Source organism: Jaculus jaculus, chromosome 4, assembly GCF_020740685.1.
Source record: "Jaculus jaculus isolate mJacJac1 chromosome 4, mJacJac1.mat.Y.cur, whole genome shotgun sequence".
NCBI classification, from domain to species: Eukaryota; Metazoa; Chordata; class Mammalia; order Rodentia; family Dipodidae; genus Jaculus; species Jaculus jaculus.
The window spans coordinates 115,197,955-115,215,843 of record NC_059105.1 but is presented as its reverse complement, the minus strand read 5'-3'; the positions used below and the strand labels follow the sequence as shown (position 1 = coordinate 115,215,843).

The 17,889-nt window shown below is 46.1% G+C and overlaps 1 long non-coding RNA gene across 1 annotated transcript in view; it reads right to left on the bottom strand.

Annotated features, from left to right (window-relative positions):
* Window positions 1–17,583, bottom strand: part of LOC123460286 — a 65,652-nt gene extending 48,069 nt beyond the window's left edge. Inside the window, exon 1 of the long non-coding RNA XR_006636871.1 lies at window positions 17,376–17,583. This is a non-coding gene — a long non-coding RNA (uncharacterized LOC123460286). The remainder of the gene's footprint in view (window positions 1–17,375) is intronic.
* Between the last annotated feature and the right edge of the window lie 306 nt (window positions 17,584–17,889).

Genomic DNA, 17,889 nt, shown 5'->3' with positions numbered 1-17,889 from the left:
CCCGGATATCTCACTAGACTCAGTGGATAACACCTGCTGGAAAGGCATCTCTGAATGGAATCTAACACATCTAGTCTATATACTCAAGGATACAAATTCATGTTCCAGTATGGTGAGAGTAACTATCAGTAACTATATTAGCTACTTTTCTCATTGCTGTGACAAAATACCTGACAAAGGAAACTTACGGGAGGAAGGGTTTACTTTGGCTGACAATTTGTGGTCACCACCATGGCAGGAAAGGCATGCTGACAGGAGTATGAGCAGCTTATCACCTTGTAGCCACAGTCAGGAAACAGAGAAGAGAATGCTTGCTTTTATCTTTTTATGCAGTCCGGGACCCCGGCACATTTAGGGTGGATCTTCCCACTTCAATCAATCTAATGTAGAAGTTTCTTCGCTTACATGCCCCGAGGTGTTCCTCATTGCTAGTCTCTGCCTACCTGTTGCCCTAGACTAGGCCAGCCTGCCACAAAGCCCCTGTGTTTGAATGAGGAGGAAGAGAAAGATGCAGAGAAGGAGGATAGACACCGTGGGTGAAGACCAGCTAAGATTCATTCTAAGTCACCCTCCCTGTTCCAGTTGTCTAGACCACCACTGTCACACGCTCTCCTACACCGTGTGTCACAGTGCCCTTGGTTCCAGTCAGTGACGTCTGTGCAACACGGACGGAGGAGGACTCTCTGTACTCAATGAGGCATCTGAAAATGCGGGGACACTGACAACCTTGAGGACACCTCCAGAGGAGAGCCAAAGGTCTCCGCTCTTAGCTTTCACCGACCCAAATGGCTTTCTGGTAAAGAAAAAAGGGGATATCTCTACAATTTCATGTTTTCTATAGAAGGATATGTGAGCCAAGATTAGATTAAGCTAAGGGTGGTGGAAAGTTCTACTTGAGTTTTAAAAAGTCACCACTTCTAATACAGAATAAGAGGGGTGTCACTTTGTAGCATGCTCCCACACAAAGCAACAGGGATATGAACTGACTGTTGCCAGAAACCTTAGCTGGGGTGACGATAAGGGACTCCATGCATGGAGCCCCAGGGGACTCGTCTCTTCCCAGGAACCAGGAGAGAAGGGAGAATCTCCAGCATAGGGTGAGGTCCCCCAAAGTTGGAAAGGGTGTGGTGGGAAGAAGTCCACACTGGAGCTGTAACCCAGCAATGCTCAGGAGGGCAAATGTTGCTGACTGAGCTGTCCAGTCACGGTGAGGACAGCGGTCGTGACCAAGCATCACTAGAGCGCAGAAGCAGGTCCAAAATGCAGACATGCCAGAGAGCAGTCTTCAGACGGAACCTCTTCTCAGTGAGCACGTGGCAGTGATGCATTGAGGCAGGAGAAGCACGTAGGCTTGGATCAGCTTAGGGAGATGGTCTGCAGTGGGACATGGCCCCCGCCCAGAGAACCACAATTCAGTGCAAAGAATGATTTAGTAATGACAGGTGGGTGGTAACTGACCCTGCAGTTCATATCAGCTGGGCCTGAAGGAGGCTCAAAGGGTGCCTCACTGACCCAGATGGTCTTCTGGTGAACAAGGGACTGCTTCTCCAACTTCATGTTTTCTGAAGAATATGTGAGCCACTTAAGTCTAGAGTAAAGTAAGGGTGATAAAAAGTTCTACTAAGGTGATGGAAGATGGCCAGGCGGTTCACTGGTGGAAGCCAGAATTCAGCTGGAGGAAGCAGACAGGCCCCCTGGAGACCCTCTTCATGCACCCTGCCCCCAGTAGCTGCCACCCCATCCAGGAAAACAACGACAGGCCCACTCTCAGATCTCAGCTCAGATGCCCTTTTGTCACATAGAAAGACCTTGGGCACGCGTGCCTGCATCCCTGCACTGCCTCCTCACGGGCACACTGCCTCCTGGTCAGCCTCTGTGGGGCCCCTGAGACTCTCCCCAGGTGCCCACCTCTACAGCTCATGCAAAAGCAACGTCTTGGGACTTGTGGATGCAGAGCCGCACTGGATGGCATTTCTGGAATAGGGATGTGGGGACCGGAGTGAGGTCCCTATAGTCTGAACTGAGATGACCTAGAATTTCAGCCTATAGTCCTATACGAATGGAAAGATGTCCTTGTGCTCAAAACAGCCCGTGCTGTGCAGAAGAGAGGCAGGAAGAGCAGCCCTGAGGAGGGAGAGGAGAGGTCTCAGACCTGGGTCCTAGAGCCGTCTTTAGGACCCAGCCAGCTCCAGTTCCTGAACTTGATTCGCTCTTAAGAAGCCCTCCAAGGGCAAGCTTGACACTGTCAGCAACAGAACCTGACACTTCACAATCCAGTCTGTGGTGAATCCACACAAACAAGAACATGGGCACACAGTACATGGAGAAGATGCCCCAAGCCCACAGTGGAAGCCTGAAACCTCAGCTACTACCCCACCTACATACCCTACAATAAAGTTGAACTTATAAATCAGACGCAGTACAAGATAAACAACCACTAATAGAACAATTATAATAACATGCTGTCATAAAATTACTGGTGTCACAACTTCGGTGCTTTTGGGCCACTAGTAAGTAAATGAAGTTTACTTGAACACAAGAACTGACATTCTGTGACAATCTGATGAAAGAGAGAGCTACTACTTCCGGTTAAGATGGCGGCGTAGGTACCACACCAAAGCAGCCTAGGGGGAAAAAAGACCAAAAAAACTCAGCAAAATACACACTTTTACTAAAAAGTGAGGTGTATAGGAAATTAAAGCGGCAGCGGAGAAGTAGAAGAGTTATAGAGCATCCAGAGCCCGCACAGGCGGGAAAAGTGGCTCCGGCAGCTCGGCCAACCGCCACAGCCGCGGCGCAGCAGAAAGCCGCCAGACTCTCGGCTCGAGCCGCAGGAAAAGCCAGGTGCGGGATTTTCCCCTCACATCGCGCTCTCCGCAACTCGGGAAACGTGAGGGGAGAGCGGCAGCGAGCAGCGGAGGAGAAGACCGCGAGGTAGAAGCACACATGGAACAGCAAGACAGCCAGAGCAGCCGCGGCTCCCTCCCCTCCCCCACCGGCTGAACCCAGCTCCAGCGAACAGAGCAGCGGCCCGGGACCCGGCCACGCCAACTTGGGCTGACAACGGGACCCAAGCAGGAGCAGAGTTCGGCAGCAACATCAGCGGCTCCAGCACCGGTACCAGCGGCCCCAGCAGCAGCGGACCCAGGAGCGGCAGCGGCGGCAGATCCCACAGCAGCAGCTTCAGGGGGAGCAGCGGCAGTGGACACAGCAGCAGCAGCTTCAGCAGCAGTGGTGACTTCAGCAGTGGCAGCTACAGCAGCAGCAGAGGCAGCAGCAGTGGCTCAGTTTGCACCGTAGGAAAAGCAAGTGCCCAGCTCCAGAAATCAGAACAGCAGCCCGACGACCCAGGCAGCAACTTGACTGAGACCAAAATCACCCAAGGTAACTGGGATTGCACCAGGGAAGGGTCTCACTTGGTCACAAGCTGACTTGGATCCCTCAACAGACCAGAAATCTAAACCTCTTTGTTGATAGAGGATCTGGTCATTATAATAACTACTCTTGCATACATACTCGGGGCTGTTTTTGATTGAATGTGTACAGTGTTTAGTTAAATTTTAGAATCTACCTGTATTTTATTCCACTCAGGCTGCTTGAATACTCCTATAGCAGGGAAACTCAACCCCTAAGAACATCTTTGTAGATACTCTGAGAGTCTTAAGAGCCACACCTAATACCTTAAGGTCCTACCCTGAAAATATATTAAATCAAATCAATTGATACAGCTAAGAATACACAGCTAGCTAGAAAATCCAAGCATTAACTTAATCCAAGATGCAAAAATATATACATTATAACACAAGAAACACTAAAAAGCAAGACGATATAAATCCACCTAAAAGTATTAATGCATCAGAAATGTCCTCCAGTGAGAAAGAGTTAGAGGAAATGCCTGAGAAAGAGTTCAAAAGAATAATTATAACTATGTTCAAAGAGGTCAAAGAACACATGAAAACAATCAAAGAGGAAATCAAAGAGGAAATCAAAGGAATCAAAGTGGAGGCAGGACACCAATTTAATGAAATAAAGAAGGCAATACAAGACATAAATAGGGAAATAGAAATAATAAAGAAAAACCAGTCAGAATTACTAGCAATGAAGAACACAGTTAATGAAATAAAAAACTCTGTAGAAAATCTCACCAGTAGGATGGATGAGGGAGAGGACAGAATATCTAAGCTAGAAGACCAGGTGGCAGACCTAATGCAGTCCAACAAAGAGAAAGACAAACTTATAGAAAAGTATGAGTGGGAATTTCAAGATATTAGGGACACTATGAAAAGATCCAATATAAGAATTCAGGGCATAGTAGAAGGAGAAGAACTCCACTCCAGAGGCATAGTAGGCATCTTCAACAAAATCATAGAGGAAAATTTCCCCCAAATTGGGAAAGAGGTGCCAATACAGATACAGGAAGCCTTTAGAACCCCAGCCAGACAAAACCCAGAAAGAAACTCTCCTCGCCATATTATAATCAAACTTCCAAACACACACACCAAAGAAAAAATATTGAAAGCAGTTAGAGAGAAAAATCAAGTTACCTACAAAAGCAAGCCCATCAGGATTACAGCAGATTATTCAACACAAACTTTTAAAGCCAGAAGGGCTTGGAGTGATATATTCCAAGTTCTGAAAGATAACAACTGTCAACCAAGGTTACTTTATCCTGCAAAGTTATCCATTCAAATAGATGGAGAAATAAAGACATTCCATGACAAAAGCAGGTTAAAGGAGTATTTGAAGACAAAACCAGCTCTACAGAAAATACTTGATAGAATCCTCCATGCTGAACAAAAGGAAAAGCACACATATAAGGAACCTAGAAAAAACAAGCTATACTCAAATACCAGTTAACAGAAGAGAGCACAGATAGAACCAGTAACACACACACACACACAAAAATGGAAAACATAAATACACACCTTTCAATAATATCTCTTAATATCAACGGTCTCAATGCCCCAACGAAAAGACATAGATTTGCAGACTGGGTTAAAAAGCAGGATCCTACAATTTGTTGTCTCCAAGAAACTCACCTTTCTACAAAGGATAGACATTATCTTAGGGTGAAAGGTTGGAAGACGGTGTTTCAAGCAAATGGGCCTAGAAAACAAGCAGGGGTTGCTATCCTAATATCAGACAGGGTAGACTTTAGTCCGACGTTAGTCAAGAAAGATAAGGAAGGTCACTTTATATTGATTAAGGGCACACTCCAACAGGAGGACATTACAATCCTAAACATATATGCACCTAACATGGGGGCTCCCAAATTCGTCAAACAAACACTATTAGAACTAAGGTCACAGATAACACCAAACACAGTGGTGGTGGGTGACTTTAACACCCCACTCTCATCAATTGACAGGTCATCCAGGGAAAGAATAAACAGAGAGGCATCTGGACTAAATGAGGTCATAGAAGGAATGGACCTAACAGATATATACAGGACATTTCATCCAAAGGCTGCAGAATATACATTCTTTTCAGCAGCACATGGAACATTCTCTAAAATAGACCATATATTAGGACACAAAGCAAATCTTAACAAATTCAGGAAAATTGAAATAATTCCTTGCATTCTATCTGACCACAAACTACAAGGCTATAGAGCATACACAAAATCATGGAAACTAAACAATACACTACTAAATGATGAGTGGGTCAATGAAGAAATCAAAAAGGAAATCAAAAAATTTATAGAGTCAAATGATAATGAGAACACAACATACCAAAATCTCTGGGACACAATGAAGGCAGTTCTAAGAGGTAAATTTATAGCCTTAAGTGCCTATATTAAGAAATTAGAAAGGTCGCAAGTAAACGACCTAATGCTTCGCCTTAAGCCTTGGAAAAAGAACAAGGCAAACCAAAAATCAGTAGACGGGAAGAAATAATAAAGATTAGGGCAGAAATTAATGAAATAGATACAAAAAGAACAATCCAAAGAATTAATGAAACAAAGAGTTGGTTCTTTGAAAGGATAAACAAGATTGATAAACCCTTAGCAAATCTAACCAAAAGAAAGAGAGAGGAGACACAAATTAATAAAATCAGAGATGAACAAGGTAACATCACAACAGATTCCAGAGAAATTCAAAAATCATAGGGACATACTATAAAAGCATATACTCCACAAAGTATGAAAATCTGAAAGAAATGGATGATTTCCTTGATCTATATGACCTACCTAAATTAAATCAAAATGAGATTAATCACTTAAATAGACCTATAACAAACATGGAGATCCGAACAGTTATCAATAATCTCCCAACTAAAAAAAGCCCAGGCCCGGATGGATTCACTGCTGAATTTTACCAGACTTTTAAGGAAGAGCTAACACCATTGCTTCTTAAGCTTTTCCAGGAAATAGAAAAAGAAGGGATTCTACCAAACTCCTTCTATGAGGCCAGCATCACCCTGATACCAAAACCAGGCAAAGATAGAACAAAAAAAGAAAATTACAGACCAATCTCCCTCATGAACATAGATGCAAAAATTCTCAACAAAATATTGGCAAACAGAATACAAGAGTATATCAAAAAGATCATTCACCCTGACCAAGTAGGCTTTATCCCAGAGATGCAGGGATGGTTCAACATACGCAAATCTATAAATGTAATACATTACATAAACGGGTTGAAGGACAAAAATCACATGATCATCTCATTAGATGCAGAGAAAGCATTTGACAAAATCCAACATCCCTTCATGATAAAAGTCCTACAGAGACTGGGAATAGAAGGAACATATCTCAATATAATAAAGGCTATTTATGACAAGCCTACAGCCAACATATTACTAAATGGGGAAAAACTGGAAGCTTTTCCACTAAAATCAGGAACAAGACAAGGGTGTCCACTGTCCCCACTTCTATTTAATATAGTTTTGGAAGTCTTAGCCATAGCAATAAGGCAAGAGACACACATAAAAGGGATACAAATTGGAAAGGAAGAGATCAAGTTATCATTATTTGCAGATGACATGATTCTATACATAAAGGACCCTAAAGACTCTACTAGCAAGCTGTTAGAGCTGATCAAAATCTACAGCAATGTAGCAGGATACAAAATAAATACACAGAAATCAGTAGCCTTCATATATGCTAACAACAAACACACAGAGGATGAAATCAGAGAATCACTCCCATTCACAATTGCATCAAAAAAAATAAAATGCCTTGGAATAAACCTAACCAAGGAAGTAAAGAATCTATACAATGAGAACTTTAAAACACTCAAGCGAGAAATTGCAGAAGACACTAGAAAGTGGAGAAACATCCCTTGTTCCTGGCTTGGAAGAATCAATATCGTGAAAATGGCAATCTTACCTAAAGCAATCTACACATTTAATGCAATCCCTATCAAAATTCCAAAGGCTTTCTTCATGGAAATACAAAAAACAATCCAAAAATTCATTTGGAATCACAAAAAACCTCGAATATCTAAAATAATACTGAGCAACAAAAAAGAGGCTGGTGGTATCACCATACCTGATTTTAACCTATACTACAGAGCCATAGTAACAAAAACAGCATGGTACTGGCACAAAAACAGACATGTAGATCAGTGGAACAGAATAGAGGACCCAGATGTAAGCCCAAGTAGCTATAGCCACCTGATATTCAATAAAAATGCCAAAAATACTCATTGGAGAAGAGACAGCCTCTTCAGCAAATGGTGTTTTGAAAACTGGATAAATATCTGCAGAAGGATGAAAATAGATTCTTCTCTCTTGCCATGCACAAGAATTAAGTCCAAATGGATTAAAGACCTTAACATCAGACCGGAAACTTTGAAACTGCTAGAGGAAAAAGTAGGGGAAACCCTTCAACATATTGGTCTTGGCAAAGACTTTCTGAATACAACCCCAATTGCTCAGGCAATAAAACCACAGATTAACCACTGGGACCTAATGAAATTACAAAGATTTTGCACCGCAAAGGACACAGTGAAAAAAGCAAGGAGGCAACCTACAGAATGGGAAAAAATCTTTGCCAGTTATATATCTGATAGAGGATTAATATCTAGGATATACAAAGAACTCAGAAAGTTAAATAATAAGGAATCAAACAAGCCAATCAAAAAATGGGCTATGGAGCTAAATAGAGAGTTCTCAAAGGAAGAAATACGAATGGCATATAAGCATCTAAAAAAATGTTCTACGTCACTAGTCATCAGGGAAATGCAGATTAAAACTACATTGAGATTCCATCTCACTCCTGTCAGATTGGCCACCATCATGAAAACAAATGATCATAAATGTTGGCGGGGATGTGGAAAAAAAGGAACCCTTCTGCACTGCTGGTGGGAATGCAATCTGCTCCAGCCATTGTGGAAAATAGTGTGGAGGTTCCTAAAACAGCTAGAGATTGATCTACCATATGACCCAGCTATAGCACTCCTAGGCATATATCCAAAGGACTCATCTCATTTCCTTAGAAGCACATGCTCAACCATGTTTATTGCTGCTCAATTTATAATAGCTGGGAAATGGAACCAGCCTAGATGTCCCTCAACAGATGAGTGGATAATGAAGATGTGGTACATTTATACAATGGAGTTCTACTCAGCGGTAAAGAAAAATGAAGTTATGAAATTTGCAGAAAAATGGATGGACCTGGAAAGTATTATACTAAGTCAGGTAACCCAGGCCCAGAAAGCCAAGCGCCACATGTTCTCTCTCATATGTGGATCCTAGCTACAGATGATTGGGCTTCTGTGTGAGAATGAAAATACTTAGTAGCAGAGGCCAGTAAGTTGAAAAGGAGACATAAAGGGTGGAGAAAGGAAGGGAGGAGGATACTTAATAGGTTGATATTGTATATATGTAATTACAATGATTGTAATGGGGAGGTAATATGATGGAGAATGGAATTTCAAATGGGAAAGTGTGGGGGTGGGGAGGGAGGGAATTACCATGGGATATATTTTATAATCATGGAAAATGTTAATAAAAGTTAAAAAAAAAAAGAGAGAGAGAGCTACTGATTGACTAGTAGGCAGGTAACACATAGTGTGGATACTCTGGACAAAGGGGTTTATGCATGGCCTTGGAGAATGAAACAAGACCATGAGAGACTGTATTGTGCTACTTGGATCAATATGCAGTTTAAAACCTAAGGATTGTTGTTTCTTCTCTTTATTACTGGTGGACTATCACCCATCACAGGTAGCTGAAATCAAGGAAAGTGAAAGTGTAGTGGGGGGAAACAATTGTCCCCATCTGGGAAAGTGCACACGCAAACCTGGTAGCTACCAGCCATATGTGACTGAATATTTAAGCGAAGTGAAATTAAGCTTCCAGTTCAGTTCCTAGTCACACTGGCCACATAGCCGCATGTGGCTTGTGGCCACCACATTGGGCAGGGTAGAGACAGTATTTTTGTTGTTGTGGAAGGTTCTGTTGGACAGCCTGCTTCACAGGCTTGGAAGGCCACCAGAAGGCACTGCGTGGCTTCTCCTAGCCCTCGAGAGCGATCTACCTCTGCATCTCCTGCTGTCACTGCTATCCCGGAGCTTACAAGGGGCCCAGGGTAGAGGACTTTCAACAGTGGCCAGCAGCACACAGGCAACACAAACAAATGTCCCTATCGGATAGCACAGAAGAGAGCTGCCAAGGTGGGCACACACACCATGACAGACGTAAGCCATGAGAGGCCGCCCCTGTCAGACGGTCTGGGAGAGCTGTAGAGGTGGGTGCATACCATGCTTGGGTTAAGGCATGCGCAGGCTGTCCTGATCAGACACTGCAGGGGGCAGCTGCAGAGACAGTGCAAACACTGCAGCTGAGAACAGACGTATTTTCATCAGCAGAGCCCAACATCAGGAACAACTGGCTGGAACTGGCCCTGAGTGGTTCCTGCAGCCCCCACATACCCCATCTTCTGAGCTACTGCAAATGTATTCCAGACACATGAGCCACCTTGTGCAACTGGTTTACATGGGTACTGGAGAATCAAACCTGGGTCATCAGGCTTGTAAGCAACCACTGAGCCTTCTCTCCAACCCCCATAGTATGTTCTTGTTTCCAAGGTAGGGGCCCATAGTATGCTTTTTAAGGCAAAGAAGGCTGCTAGAGATCCTCTGCATTCCAGAGAGGAAGAAGGAAGGAAGTGAGGTACAAAATGTTAAGCCAAATACTGGAACCCCTGGGATTCATGAGGAGGAGGGAAGTGAGGGGAAAAAGTACAGGATACTGGGTTCCCCTAAGGAGTTTTCTCAGCATCACTAGTAAACTCATTCAGTCTTCATCTTTTCTTAACCACCCTATCCATAAAGGAGCCTGGAAAAGACAGTAATTTTTTTATTTGGAAATATTGCTATCCCTGATGACACAGAAATTGTTATGGACAGCGCGAGAATCAGAAGAGAACGGATATAAGATGGGTAACTCAATACATGAACATTTTAAATTCTCTGTCCTGGGAGTGGACACTCATCTCCTGTGTGACTGGGAAAGTAGAACCCACATTTCGCTGTCACAGAAAATAGCAAGAAAAGACCCAAAGTGGTTTGGGCTTCGGGGATATTTAAAGAAGAAGACATCATTTGTTTTATTTGATTTTATAACCATATGGGATTTCTTTCCATCCCTTCGTTTAGCAGACACTTATCATTTTGCATGTGCTGCCTCCTGGGTCCAGGGACCCATCCAGAAAGTGCTCACCAGAGGGAATGGTGGCACACACTGTAATCCCAGCAGCTGGAGTGGAGCAGGAAGATTATGAATTCAAGGTCAGCCTGGTCCGTGCAGTGAGACCTGTTGCAGAAATGCCCTAACCCCTCTTCTATTCATGGAAGGCTTACTTGGTACCAGGCTGTACTCTAGGTTCTTTGCAAATCCAACTTCAGTCAGCCTCACAAAGCTGTATGGCACCCTATCCCTGCCAGCCACATCATGCAGGCGAGGATTGAGGGACACAGAGGAAGGCAGGAAGATGGCCCAGTCTCCATAGTCCGTCAGCAGAGGAGCCAGGGATGTACATATGGAGATGTTTTCTTCTTGCTGGTGAGACAGATATGAGCTCACTGTGCTTGGGGTCACAGGTGCCACAGGATCTGGGCACAGGGAGATGAGGGACACCCTTACCTGCGTAACCCTACCTTATCCCCAGAGAGGAAGCTGTGCAGACTCCTCCAAGCTGAACATCCTTCCCCAGGAAGGACGCACTAGGGATCCCAGCTTGCCTGGGCTCATGACTCACCCTTTCCTCCCGCCAGCACTTCCTGAGTCAGGATGGGCCCCTGGTCCCAGGAGGCAGCAGGGAAGCTGTTCAGACTGGCTTCAGAGGCCAGGAGACTACACAGTATAGACAAAGGGCTCTTTGCTTAGAACTGTCAAAAGAGGTTTAGCTCTAAGCACAGGGAGTCTATTTACAGAACGCAGCGTGATCAGCGCCAAAGAAGCTGAAACTGGCATATTTCCCCATTACCCATTCCACAGTCGACTCCAAAGGGGCTCAGGAGATGTGACGGGTGAGTGGGAGTGCTTGGTTATTCCAATTTGGACCCAGCTCCCCTTCTAGGCACCCCATCCTCATCTTCCTGTGTCAGCTCCTATACGGCTAGGGTAGCAATGAAGGATGCCTACTGAACGGGTTCAATGGAGATTTTAGGGAAGCTCCTTGAAGGAAAGGAGGTCTACATCGAAAAGATTAACCTTATTCTCCCACTTCCTTCCTCCTACCAAATACAGAGGTGAAGGTGGGGTTCTGACAACCTTCTGGAGACCACAAGACGAGTTGGAGAAAGAAAGCCAGTGCTACAGTGACAGCCCAGGGAAGTGGATGAGCTTTCTGCGTATTGATTAGCCGTGGATGACTAGCTGCCTGTCTGAGAACAGAGCAGCCTGGGGAACACAGCCTTTTGCTATATGAGTTTGACTCTTTTTGGAACCAGTGTTATTTTATAAGTATTTCTTTAGATCTAGCTGAATTGACAGCAGCCCATGCATCCCTCTCACTCTGGATAAATTACTTGTGTAAGGAGAAGGGCCAAACTTCCTGCCATCCTTCAAAAATCTCTACACGTTCAAGATGACTAGTGTTGGAAGTTCAGGAAGGCAGGAAGGTCCACCCTCCCTGCAGCAGAAGTCCTTACTTACATGTGATCAATCCTAAAAGCAGAAGATAAGCAGGAAGCCCATGTGGGGTAGGATCTGCTGTCATCCTGAGCTCTTCTGGCAATCCCAAGTGCATCTGTGTCTGCCTTCTCATCAGCAGGGATCCTCCGAGACCAGCCCCACACCAGCCCATCGACTTCCTGTGAACCTACTTCTTTGAGCGCACTGGGTTTTCCTTAGTTGAGCTCTGTGATCCAATCAGACCCTCTAGGGAGCCCCATCCCTTTCACCCAGTCTTAGCCATAGTGCCAGGGGCAGAAAGGAGCCCCCTGGATCATGGCAGAAGGGCAATTTCAGGTCCCCTCACTCCCACACACCTGTGGCACCATCTGTCTGCCAGCACATACAAGCTATCTCAACACTCAGCTTCCCTTCCATAGGTCACCACCATGAAGGTGCAGTGAACCCCAGGCACTTCTGGCCCCCCAGTGGTTAGATGTGAGGCTGTGGCTTCTGAGGCGTGGCCCAACCCTGAGCTGTCTTCAGCAAAGGCAAGGAAAGGCCATGCTGTGCTCCTGGTTTTGGTTTTAGGTGTAGTTTATTATTTTAATATGACTCATTTCCCATACTGTGATGATTTTCAAATAACCAGAATCTATACGAACTAGCACCTGAATCCTGCTACTGTTGCCTCCAGTGGATCCAGAGGTTTCCTGGCCTGTGGAAGGCTGGCAGGATTGCATAGCAAATCCCGCTGGTCACTTCTCGTCCCCATTCTTCTGGGCTGAATGGGCATGAGGGGCTCTCTGTCAGCCAGGCATCTTCAAAGCAGTTGCTGTGTGACATCCACTTGCTAAACCTGAGATGGGTTTCCTACAATGGATAGAGGTGGGGTGTGCGGTTAAATAGAACACACAGAATGACTACCATATGGTTGGGGTTGAATAAAATGAGATCTATTATTTAAAAAATACTGTTGAGGGCTGGAGAGACGGCTTAGCCATTAAGCCCTTGCTTGTGAAGCCTAAGGACCTCGGTTCGAGGCTCAATTCCCCAGTACACATGTAAGCCAGATGCATAAGGTGGCACATGCATCTGCAGTTAGTTTGCAGTGGGTGCAGGCCCTGATATACCCATTCCCTCTCTCCCCCTCTTTCTCTCTGTCTGTCTCTCTCAAATAAATAAATAAACAACAAAAATATTTTTTAAAATATTTTTGAGTCCCTACCTCAAAACAACAACAACAAATTTTGTCGATTTGAGAGACAGAGAGAGAGTGAATGAGCACACACTGGCGCTCCAAGGCCTCCGCCGCTGCAAACACACTCCAGACACAGGCACCATTTTGTGCATCTGGCTTCACATGGGTCCTGGGCATTGAACTCAAGCCAGCAGACTTTTCAAATAAATCCCTTTAACCACTGAGCCATCTTCTCAGCCCCAGGCTGTCGGTTCTGTGATGATGTTGACAATGACTATAACAACATGAAGATCTGGAAGCCTAGGGCTTACTGGAGAGGACCAAGAAGTAGTCCCCATTGGCTTAATGAGCAGAACCTTGGTGAGTGCGGTGCCCACCATAGCACCAAGTAGTGGAGAGGCAAACTAACTAACTGACTTCCTTCCTTCCTTCCTTCCTTCCTTCCTTCCTTTTTCTTTCTTTTCCTTCCTCCCTTAACATTTAAGAAAAATATTTATTTGTGAGAGAGAGAGAATGGGTGTGCCAGGGCCTCTAGCCACTGCAAATGAACTCCAGACACATGTGTGCCATCTTGTGCATCTGGCTTATGTGGGCTCTGGGGAATCAAACTTGGGTCCTTAGGCTCCCCAGGCAAGTGCCTTAATCACTGAGCAATCTTTCCAGCCCTCTTTCTTTCTCTCTTACTTGCTTCTTTCCTTTATTTCCTTTTTGCTTCCTTTCTTTCTAAAGTGCTAGGGATTGAATCAATATGTCTTGCATCCTAGACAAGCACTGGACTACTGAGCTGTGACCCTAGCCCTTGGGAGAATTGGTTCTTGCTAGGTCCCCACAGGGCACAGAAGCCTAGGCACATGTAGGAGCCTGGTCATATCTCTGAGCAAGTGACCATGCCCGCCCTCATGATGGCATCTCCTGGCAAATGGTATACTCATCCTAGAGTCTTCACAGGGCTCACAGAGACAGATGGTGGGGTTCTGAGGGCTTAAGGAACTCACCTAGCCCAGGGTGATCTCACCACGTGGCCAACAGCAGTGGACCTGGGGCTGCTGCTACTAGACCCTCTGGGCAGATGGCGCCAGGGCCTAGGTCCCCATATGACAAGGGCTAGCAGGGCTATAAGCCACAGGTCCATCCAAGGCTGATGGTGCTGACAGCAGAACCCTGGGCCACGTCCTCTGTCATCAAACCATGAACACTTTCTGTTTGAAGTAAATGTCTTTCCAGAACACATTCTCAGTTTCTGTGGTGGAGTGAGCCCATACCCCTTGCCTGTAGCCACACTCAACTTGGCTGCCTGTGGCAGTGGAAAAGCACGACGTAGCCACATACTTTTTTTGATGCCCTGTTTTCACACTCATCAGTGGCCTGATTTCTTGCCTTGTTCAATGATCCTCCTAATTCTTAAAGTGACCAAGTACATTCGTCCTGGGATATTTGACTTCCAGAATCCACAAAACCGTTAGAAATTTATCTAACAGAAAAAAAAAATCTGTGCATAGAACAACATATGGCCACCTCAAAACCATTTCCCAATAGTGTTCCCAGGAGGTTTGGGGACACAGAACCTAGTGACAGGCGCACATCTGGGACCACACGATTCTGAAGAGGGAACAAGAGTGCTTGTGCGTGAGACCCACAGACGCACTGTTCCAGAGTTCTGAGGATCTAGGAAACTTACGCACTGGGAGACATGAAATGACTAGTATCCTTCTAGAAAAGTCTGGGATCTGTCTTGCTGAGGGTCCTGCGCTGGCACGTGGTTCTTAGCCTCACAACAACCACTTGCTCCCTGTCTTGGAATGGCAGGAAGTTTCTGTGAAAGTCCTGGGCTACAGGGAAGCAGCTGAGTCAGGAGAATGCTTGCCTAGCATGTATGAAGTGTTGCATTTGATCACCAGCATTCAATAAAACGAGGTGTGGCTGGACTCACGTCTATAAGCCAGAGGTTGAGGAAGAAGATCCCTGTAAATTCAAAATGAGCCAGAGCTACAGGGTGAGTTCTAGGTTAGCCTGGGTTAGAGTGAGACCCTGCCTCAAAAACAAACAAACAGGGCTGGAGAGATGGCGTAGCGGTTAAGCGCTTGCCTGTGAAGCCTAAGGACCCCGGTTCGAGGCTCGGTTCCCCAGGTCCCACGTTAGCCAGATGCACAAGGGGGCGCACGCGTCTGGAGTTCGTTTGCAGAGGCTGGAAGCCCTGGCGCGCCCATTCTCTCTCTCTCCCTCTGTCTTTCTCTCTGTGTCTGTCACTCTCAAATAAATAAATAAAAAATGAACAAAAAATATAAAAAAAAAACAAAACAAACAAAAAATAAGGTCATGGGCTAACTCAATACTTGCGAGCCACATGCCTTCCGAGGGCAGTAAAATAAGGGGCCCTGGTAGAGCCGATATTAACAGAGCTCCTTCTCCACCCAGACCCTGCTCTGAACAAATGCTGACTCCCAGCATCCCTTGCCCTCTGAAACACACTGCTGATGTGGTAGTGGAAGGCTTGCAGAGGCAGGCGACAAGGCTTGGGCCCGCTGGCTGGGTTTCCAAGTCTCCTCTCTAACACTCTCTTCTTATCCAAGTTCATGGCCTCAGGGTGTGGCAGGGCTGGTGGTCAGAGAGTCTGGAGCCACCCACAGTTATCTAAACTCAGATAAACAGACCCACAGAGAAAAATGGGAACAAATTCAGACAGAGCTGCGGGTACATGTGCGGGCGCAGCTGCAGCCCAGGTCTTCAGTTTCTCAAATGCTCTCAGCATGTGTCCACTTCATTCTAAGAAGAGCAAAGCGCAGGGAGAGCTCTTCAGAACCTCGCTCTCTGAGCTCAGGCGGGCTTTGTCTTGCCACCCAGCATGTCACATGCACAATGCCAACGTGGAAGTTAACACCGTCCCCTGATTCTCCCACCCAGTCTTTGAATGTGTGACTCTAGGCAGGAAACTATCACAGGACTGCAGCCCTGAACCACCCTGACCTTTCCAGGAAACCTAAGTTTTCACCGTACGAACTGCGTGCCCACGCAGCGACAGAACATACAGTTATCGCCATCAACCAAAGGACATACAGAGAAAGCCACACATGGTGCTTCTATAGACCACTTAGCCAAGGGCCACCCAGCTACGGCACCAAGGAGCCTGCAGGAAGCTGAGCTGGTCCCTGACTGTTTACTCTCATGGGGAGGCATGTGAAAAGCTGATTTCAACCCCAAACCAGCCAGGCCGCCCCTCCCGGCTAGGCTGGGGAGCCCCACGCTGCACTGAGGGGCAGATGGGGGAGCTCTCATTCAGGAACATGCTGAGTCATTCTTAACCCAGGAAGCCCACGCACCCAAAGGACTGCTCCGAAGCGCTTCTCTGTCATGCCGACAGCCTGAGCGCTACTTTTTAAGCAAATCTGAAACATGTTGATCACATTTATGATATTTTAACCGTTTCACTTACAGTAACTAGAATAGCATTTTAAGATGTTTCCTGTATTCTTCTTGTCACTAAAGGTAAGCCCTGTCACAATAGCAGCTGCTCCCGAAGCAGCTGGGTCAAGGTCAGCCTCCCCCACTGCCCCAGCACCCCACCCTCAACCTTGCCCACTCTGGCCCCTGCCCCGCCCCAGCATTCTGATTTTCTTTCTGCCTTGACCCCACTTGTCCCTTTTAACATTAAGTGAAAGTCAAGGACGTTAAATAGGCTTCTGGAACCACTTATGCATGTTCAGAGAAGAAAGACAAAACCCTGCCTGGCTGTCCTCTTTCTCACCCCGCAGCCGGGTGGCTCACCCCAGCCCCAGATGGGCACCTAGAGAAGCTGCTCAGAGACTCCCTCCTCCACATCTGAGAAGCGGAAGCGAACTCAACCTCAGCACCTCTGGGCTGGCATAAATTCATCCATCTCCGACAGCCTAACTCACAGTGAGCATCCACATTGACCGGCTGGGATACTCCCCCGGGAGTCAGGCAGGGCCGCAGTGACTGTGAGGATAGGTACAGACGAAGAAGGCGCTCTGCTGACATTAGAAAGCCTCAGAGTCTGGAAGCAGCGCAGTGGCCACTCCAGGACGCAGGAGTTCTGACACATCGCAGGCTATAAGGCACATGCAGTCATGGGAAAATGAAAGAATGCACTTACCAGGCAGAAGCTGATGGCTCCACCTTCCAGGGAACTGTGCTGTGAAGATCCCACGATATGCACTTTGAGACTTACAAAGCAGCCACCATACACTCACTAGGTTTCTTCCATGCCCAGTGATGTCCACATGATCCATCCCAAAAAAGAAAAAAAGAAAGACAAGAGAAAGAAAAAGGCGCACACCTCAGCCTTCATTCTCACTGGAGCAAGATGACTCATGCTGACTCAGATCCACCACTTCCTCTCCCGACATTCTCTTCATACTTGAGACTTGGGCTGGTCTGGTTCCCAGGGTTTCCAATGCCCTTCCGGAAAGAGCAGCCTTCCTGACCCTGGCAGACAGAGCCATGGGTGAGGAGCCTAGGGATTACCCACACTGGGGAAGTGCTTTGGGAATAACTGAAAAGTAAAATGTGTGAACCTCAGGAGTCTTTGTCCAACACACAGTGAAATTGGGTAATACAGGGCTGGAGAGATGGCTCAGCAGTTAAGGTGCTTGCTTGCAAAGCCTAAG